Raw genomic sequence first — 6,852 nt, 5'->3', positions numbered from 1 at the left:
TTAGAATCACCTTAGAATTCTCCTTTAATTGCTGACGAGTGTCTAACAGGTCTTGTAAGAACTTAGCATATTCTGGAACTTTTGCAAGTGAACCAATAAAAGGAGTATTAATAGGAATACCCTTTAATTGCTTGATAAACTCCAGATGTTCTCTCTCCAGTGGACTGAGATTAGCTCTAGACGGGAATGGCAAAGGTGGTTTATAAGCTGGAACAGATACGAATTTCTTATGTTCAGACTGAGCCCACGTCGTGAGCATAGCGAGCTCACGACGTGAACTGGGTGTTCCAGCAGATTCTTCAATTTCGAGCTTTGGTTTTTTTGGCTTTGGATCGGGCTGTTGTGGTTCCACTTCTAAGGCTTCTAGGAACTCAGAAATCGCCTCTTCTTCAATATCTATGGCCATTACGTGAGATTGGATGTTGTTTTCAGGATTTTTCTGGAACATCTTCTCATTAACCAAAGTGGTAAGTTGACCAAGTTGTACTTCAAGGTTATTGATGGAGGCTTGCTGATTCTTTATTAATGCTTGCTGATCTATCATTATTGCATGATGATTCTTCATTATATTTCTTTGTTCTTCCATTGCAGCGTCAGTAGCATCATGTCTTTTTTCTGAAGCTTCCATGAATTTCATCAACATGGTCTCTAATTCTGATTTCTTCTCAGCTAGTGGTTGCTCTCTTTGGTAGAAGCCCCGGCCAGTTTGCCTAAATTTCTCTTCTTTTTGCTTCTTGTATTCTTCGTAAGGCAGCCACTCCTTCTTTGGTTTTCTCCAATCTTCTTCATACTTGTCCCCACTCGAGTAACATACTTGAGCTTTCTTGTTTCCATATTCATCCATATTGCAATCCTTTGTCAAGTGTGGGCCACTACATCTCTCGCAACCAACTCGAATTGCATGAATTGATTGGTCCATTTGAGTCAATCTCCTATCCATAGTGCTAAGCATTGCCATCACAGCAGCCATCTCTTCAGTTTGTGTACCTCCACTGCCTTTCATTCCATCGCGTCCTGGGTTGTGATACTCATGAGAGTGCTTTGAAAATTCTTCAACCAGCTCCTTGGCTTGAATTGGGTTCTTCTTTGTTAGTGGTCCTTGTGAATCAAGGAGTTGTCTAGTCATTACATTAACCCCATCATAAAATATCGACATTTCTTGCTGAAGATTTAGGTCATGTTGAGGACAATTCCTTAACAACCCCTTGTAGCGCTCCCATGCCTCGTATAATGACTCCCTCGGGTTTTGCTCAAAGTTGGCAATCGCCTTCTTGAGTTTAGAGATTTTGGAGGGTGGGCAAAACTGATCTAGAAATTTCTCACGCAATTGGGCCCATGTGGTGATTGTACCAGGTGGGAATGCCTTTAACCAGTCTTTTGCTGCTCCCTTGAAAGTGACTGGTAGCATCCTTAGCAAAGCTGTCTCCCTTGAGATATTGGGAGTATTAAAATAATCCGCAATATCGTTCACCTCGTCTAAGTGTTTGAAAGCATCCTCGTGATCCTTCCCGTAAAATGGGATATCCTTAAGTGCAGTAAGGATATGTCCCTTCAACTCGAATGTGGCATTGGCAGGAATCGTAGGATGTATTAAACCTGGCCCCACATCATCTCGAACGCGCTTCTTGTAGTCCCCAATGGCCATCTCATCTATATTTGCCATCTCGTTCTCCGGCTCGTCCTCGGGTTCACTCGTATAAAGTCCAAATTCTGTGTCGGATTCGTATTCTGATTCGTGTGGAATAGGAATTGGACCAAGTTCTTCAACTTTGCCCTTATCCTTTGAGGCTGGACTCGATTCCACTGTCTTAGTCTTCTTCCTCGACTTCCTTGAAAAGGATGATTTTAGTTCTTGCAAGGGTGTTTTCTTTGGCGTTTGATCTTCCTTCGCGTTCTTGTTCTTATTTTTGTGAAGGGCTGACTCCGGATCTTCAAGTGGTGGCAACGAAGGTGTGTTAGAGCCTATGGTCATGAACTCCTGCAAACTAAACAAAATAAAAACGTAAAACTGAACTAAAATAGAAAAAGAAACTAAAAACTAAAGAAAACTAAAAATCACAGTTCTCACGTCGTGAATCTTTAAGCTTCACGTCGTGAGTCCTGTAATGCAGAAAAAATTAAAACAGAAAAGTAACTTTTTTGCAGGTTTTATCCTACAAAAAGGATCGATTAATTTAAAGCAACAAACTAGTAATTAACTAAGTCGTTCCCCGGCAACGGCGCCAAAAACTTGATGTGCACGGAAGTACCCACTAATTTTAATATTTATAACCTAACAAACTTAGACTAACGATGCACTTATAGGCAGTGTACCTAGTCAGATTACAGTATAGCTTGGGTAAGTCGGGTGTCGATCACAGGGAACGGTGTTATTAATTAATCTATTTACTACTAAATTAATCTAATTATTAACAAGCTAAACAGGGTTTTTATCTGATTTTGCAAGATCAGACTAACTTAACTCAAATTCAATCAATTATTAAAAACACTCTTATCTAGTTCGAATCCACTTCGTCCTTATGGCTAGCAATTAATTATGGATTATTAAGTTGGTTGTTATTATATTAGTAATTTAGGTCTAAATTTACCAATAGTTAATTAATTCATGTAAAACTATGTATGGTCACACATAATTAAACACATAACCAATTATGTTTATGAATATGCTATGTAAGATTTATCATGCAAACACAATTATGGTCATAATCTATGTTCTCTAGCATAGGAAGGTTAATTACTTCAATTACTAACTAAGATTTTGGTCGATCCTAGCTCTAGCAATTCAATGTTCACTAAATTACTAGGTTATCAAGTTCATGCAGTTAATGGTCACTAAGCTACACATAACATCAGTTTAAGCAATTTAAGCAATAACATGAGCATGCTAGGTAACAATAAATCAAACACGAGCAATTCACCAACTAAATAAATCCATATAAAATTATGCTATTCATAAGTTTGAAGCTTCATCTAGCTAGATAAGAGTAGCTAGATTCAGCTGCTCATAGTAGCAACTAATATATAAACACAACTCAAATAAGAAAACATGTCTATAAGCATCAAACAAGTAAACGAATTATGAACTTTTACTCTTTTTGGTGTTGAAAACCCTTTTCCAGGACCTTACTTCTGCTGTAAATCGCCTCCTGGAACCTCTTCCTTCAACCAAAAGTCTCCCCAAATCGTAATGGGCAAATGTATTTATAATATCTTCCAATTTACCGTTCACGTCGTGAGAATTTAAGTCTCACGTCGTGAACTCGAGATAATCGTATTTGGCAAGGATTCCTTCACCCGTATGCTTATCTTCTAACTCCTTCTACTCACGTCGTGAACTATCAACTGTTCACGTCGTGAGCACGTCTTTTGGGTGCTTTTCCGTTCTTCTTTTCTTCAAGTCCCCCAAAGTTCCAAGTATTGTCACTTCTGGTCCCTTTCTTTGAAAATACTTCTATTTGGCTGCAAATAACATTTTATCCTCATAAGTACCATAATTCTATGCAAATAACCAAAATATTAAATAAAATGTAGATCAATATTGCCTAAAACTATGTATAAATTTGGCAATATCAATGGCAAAGTTGGACAGTTCATAGGGACTTCGGGTCCTTCCACAAGGATTTCCTCATCAACAACTGATGAAGCCTGAGAGTTGGGATAAATTGTGCCAATGATGGGTATTTGATCACATGGATGATCCGAGGTTCCAGGAATAATTTCCTTCATAACACAATTATTACTTAGATTGTGAAGTCTTTCGAAGTGGGCTCTAATGTCTTCGGTAAATGTTTTGTCATTCACTGGAAAGTGAAACTCTCGGTCTGGAGGGATATAGGGACGGTCTTTGTTAAAACGAGGTGATGAGTCTTTTGCGGTGGAGTACCCATTGGACGAACCCCAATTGTATGTATTGTCTACGGTTCCATTGTTAACAAGATTTTCAATGGCTTCACTTTCAGTAAACAATTTTTCAATTAACAAATTCAAACGTACAATTTCTTTTTGTCCTAGATCCCTCTGATCTAAAGCTATTCCTAATTGGGTTTCACATAACCTTTTTGCATCTTTTTCTAATATTAGGTCGCCTTCTAACATGGCCACCTTGAGTCTTTTGTCTTCTAGACGGCCTATTACATGGAACATTTCTTGGGACACTATCTTCTTTTCATCTAGGGCCTTGGTGTAGTCTGAAAGGATGGCAGCACAAGTGTCATTAAGTTTGTCCAAAAATGGTTGACAATCATGCATGTTATAATGAAGGGTTTGAATAATAAGTTTTACCTGTTCGACTATACTCAGAGTTCCGTCTTTGGCCATGAAGTAGTAGTTCTTTTCCATCTTTGTGGAACCATCTTCATCAGCAGTTGCCAGCATGCAAATTTTACCCTTGCCCTTGATGTTGAAGTCTTCATCCGCATCCCCTGATGACCATACTTGATAATCTCTTTTCACCTGGGCCATATATGCCCTTCCCTTTTCTTTTTCATCCATCTCTTGTGCCATCTGGAGATAAAAGGATTTGTCCTTTACTACATTTTCTTTATAGTCCTTAGCAAAATGATTCTCTTTGTTGCACTTATGACAAATGACAACATCTTCTTTAACTTCGATCGAGGAACCAGAGTCAGTTGGTTTAATAGGTTGCGGTATCTCCTTGACTTGCGGAGATTGGTGATGGTGTTTTGGGTATCGAGGATGATTGTTTTGAGGATTGAAGTTTCGGTTAAATAGAGTTTTAGTGAACTGCCGATTTTTGCGAAAGGAGGTTGGAGGTAATTGATTGAACTGCTGACTAACAAGAGCAATAGAATTCTGGAATTCCTCTTCATCATCATACTCTGAGTCAGCTTCGTAAAACTGTGGTGGGTTTTCATAGGAGAGAGAGTAAGGTTGAGGAGTTATGTTTTGCGGAGTCTGAGCCATGAGAGCAAGTGCCCTTCGAAGTCAGCACAATCTTTGAGCACGGTTGATTCTTGTTCTTGGAGTTCTCCGTATAGTTTGAAAAGAGAGAGTGAGTGAATCTTCCTGTCACCTTGGACTATCATTTTTACGATAGTCCAGTGTTTCCCCAAACCATTAAGAAACTGAATATTTGTTTCATGGTTGCTGCGGACAGTGCCAACATTTGACAACTTGGTAACAATGAGGTTAAATCTTTTTAAGGAGTCCTCAAGGCTTTCACCGGCATGAGCCTTGAAGTTGTTGAACTCGTTGAGTGCGGTGGTTAGCTTCTTGTCTTGTGCCTGCTCGGATCCTTCATACAGGTTCTTGAGAACATCCCAGATCTCTTTGGCTGATTTTCAATTGATGATGATGTCGAAGTTGTCAGGAGCAACTCCGCAGGATATTTCATTAAAAGCAATTGCATCATTTTCCATTTTATCGAGATCATCCTTAGTGGGACGATTCATGGCAGGTTGGCCTCCTCCAAGTCTGGCTTGAGCACCGTCGGCTTGAACTGGAGTAAGAATAGGGACATGAGGTCCTTCTTCTACAGATCTCCACACATCTCGTCCAAGTCTTCTTAGATATATCTCCATCTTTTGGGACCAATGATGATACTCATTTGCCACCAGTATTGGAGCTCTATTCGAACCTCAAACACTGTTGGAAACGTTAAGAGATAATGCTTGTGCCATATTTCCTTGTTTTGTAATTTTTATTTATATATATATTTTTAAGAGAAATGAGCTTTAGTGGTATAGAAGGCTTTCCAAAATCATAATTTGTTCAAAAATCAACCACTTTGGCTCTGATACCAATTGTTGAGAGAAAAACTTTTTAGAAACACACTTCAACAAACGTTAGAACGAGTTATATATTGCAGAATAAAGTTTAACTCAAAGGATCATAAAGCTCAACAATAATAAGAAGTTAGAGTTGTTAGATAGTTAGATAATTAGATGCGGAAATATAATGACGAAAATGTAAGGAAATATAAATGACAACAAGTATTATATCAAATAAACACTAAGCTGATTCTTAACAAGGATTCCATTCAAACCAAGTTAAGTTTCATTAGAAGCGGAACACTCTATTTATAGAGTTCGGAGAACATTAAAAAGAGATTCAACAAAGACTATAATTCAAAAGAAGTGTCCATGCAAGGCACACTGGACAATACATAGTAAAAGCATAAGTTAAAAACTAAGTCTTTGTTCCAAACAAGGTGGCTGCGAATGGCTTCTCATTGCGGTATCAAACATCATTGTGGTAGGGGGGAAGACTACGGATTTAGGTTTAAGAGGCTCACTTTCTTGATTCAACAACCCACGCTTAGTGAATTGCTTCATGGAATTTATCACGAGTAATTTTGAGATGATAATATCGTATAATCTTTAAACCGAGATATATGATTTGTTGTTTACAAGTTAGTTGTGCATTGATAATACATAAACGCATTAGTAACTTGGTGTTATAACACGTATTGTAGTACATGATTTTATGAGTAAATAGTACACGAATATGAGTCAAAGTTTATCTGTTCCTTTTGCCCTATGAGGGAAAAGCAATATCTTGGGCCCGGTCAGGACTGAATTGATTTGTTCGATTAAGTTCTTTGTCATTACAAATCAGAAATCGGGAAACAAACTGTTGAACAATGAGAATGATTTTGTTCCATGTCATTTGTTCACATGATATCTTGTAGAACAGAGGATTATATGATCCCTTATCTTAGGACACGCAATTGACTCGGTCAGAGTTTGATAAAAGCTATGAGAGCTATGATTGCTTATTAGTTTTTGAAGTCATACTTGGAACTACAGTTATTAGACTTATCTAAGTGGGAGACTGTTGGATTAAGTGTCTAAGCCCATAACTATAATTGGTATGTACATGAATTGATAGTGG

General features: G+C 38.1%; 1 non-coding gene across 1 annotated transcript; it reads left to right on the top strand.

Annotated features, from left to right (window-relative positions):
- Positions 1–1,172: 1,172 nt before the first annotated feature.
- Positions 1,173–1,279, top strand: LOC145110179 (small nucleolar RNA R71). Its single transcript, XR_013709560.1, has one exon. It is a non-coding gene; the product is annotated as a small nucleolar RNA R71 (small nucleolar RNA).
- Positions 1,280–6,852: the final 5,573 nt, after the last annotated feature.

This window comes from Lactuca virosa, chromosome 4, assembly GCF_052849685.1.
Source record: "Lactuca virosa cultivar CGN04683 chromosome 4, Lactuca_virosa_CGN04683_v6, whole genome shotgun sequence".
NCBI classification, from domain to species: domain Eukaryota; kingdom Viridiplantae; phylum Streptophyta; class Magnoliopsida; order Asterales; family Asteraceae; genus Lactuca; species Lactuca virosa.
The sequence above is the reverse complement of the archived record's forward strand: the minus strand, read 5'-3'. Positions and strand labels throughout refer to the sequence as shown.